The sequence below is a fragment of the Colobus angolensis genome, unplaced genomic scaffold (genome assembly GCF_000951035.1).
Source record: "Colobus angolensis palliatus isolate OR3802 unplaced genomic scaffold, Cang.pa_1.0 Scaffold39, whole genome shotgun sequence".
Lineage (NCBI taxonomy): Eukaryota > Metazoa > Chordata > Mammalia > Primates > Cercopithecidae > Colobus > Colobus angolensis.
The window spans coordinates 1,157,529-1,158,687 of NW_012117265.1; positions in this window are offsets into that span (position 1 = coordinate 1,157,529).

The window sequence follows — 1,159 nt, forward strand, 5'->3', positions numbered from 1 at the left end:
TCTCGGCCTCCCAAAGTGCTGGGATTACAGGCTTGAGCCACCGCGCCCGGCCCAATAGCACAATTTCTAAAGTTATTAGATACCTGCACTCAAGAGTACATGTCAGAATCCTGTATCTGATTATAAACTGCTTTTTGGAAAGGATCAAAACAAGACAATTATCTATGGATGACAAAAGTCTAAAGACAGCTATTATTAGAGTCACTTGACTATGAATTTTGGTTACATGTGTGGCATACAACAATTTTACATAACATTTATATACTAAGTCATACCAGAATCATGAGTTTCCCATAACTTTGGAACATACACCAATAACATTTATACAAATACAGCCCAAAGAAAGGCAAATACTATTTCATAATTGACAATGCTTCCTGTATGACTTTTATACCAAATAAGCCAAATGTGTCATTTTTGGACATCAGGGGACTTAATATCTAGAAGATTAATTAGGTCAGAAAGAGACATAATTTGTAATTTGATTTTGGAAAGTTTGTCAAATATTAATGGTTTAAAGCACTGGATATCATAAAATACGATCACGGGTTATTCATTTAGTCAAAGTGGCAACTCAAAACTTTTTTGAAAAGGTAAAACTCTTTACTCTGAAGAATATTCGGCTTTCCAAGCAAGACCAAATGAAGACAGCATGAGGTCAACTGAATCTGTCTCCTCTCTCTTCTTTTTTTGTAGTTTACTCAAAAGGCAAACAAAAATCTTTTATTTTACTTATTTATTTTTGTTTTGTGACACTGTCTTGCTCTGTCACCCAGGCTAAAGTGCAGTAATGCGATCTCAGCTCACTGCAACCTCCGCCTCCTGGATAAAAGTGATTTTCCTGCCTCAGGCTCCTGAGCAGCTGGGATTACAGGTGTGTGTCACCATGCCTGGCTAAGTTTTGTATTTTTAGTAGAGGCAGGGTTTCACCATGTTGGCCAAGCTGGTCTCGAACTCTTGACCTCAGGTGATCCACCCACCTCGGCCTCCCAAAGTGCTAGGATTACAGGAGTGAGCCACTACGCCCAGCCAAAATAAAACTTCTTTTTTTTTTTTTTTGAGACGGAGTCTCGCTGTGTCGCCCAGGCTGGAGTGCAGTGGCCGGATCTCGGCTCACTGCAAGCTCCGCCTCCCGGGTTCACGCCATTCTCCCGCCTCA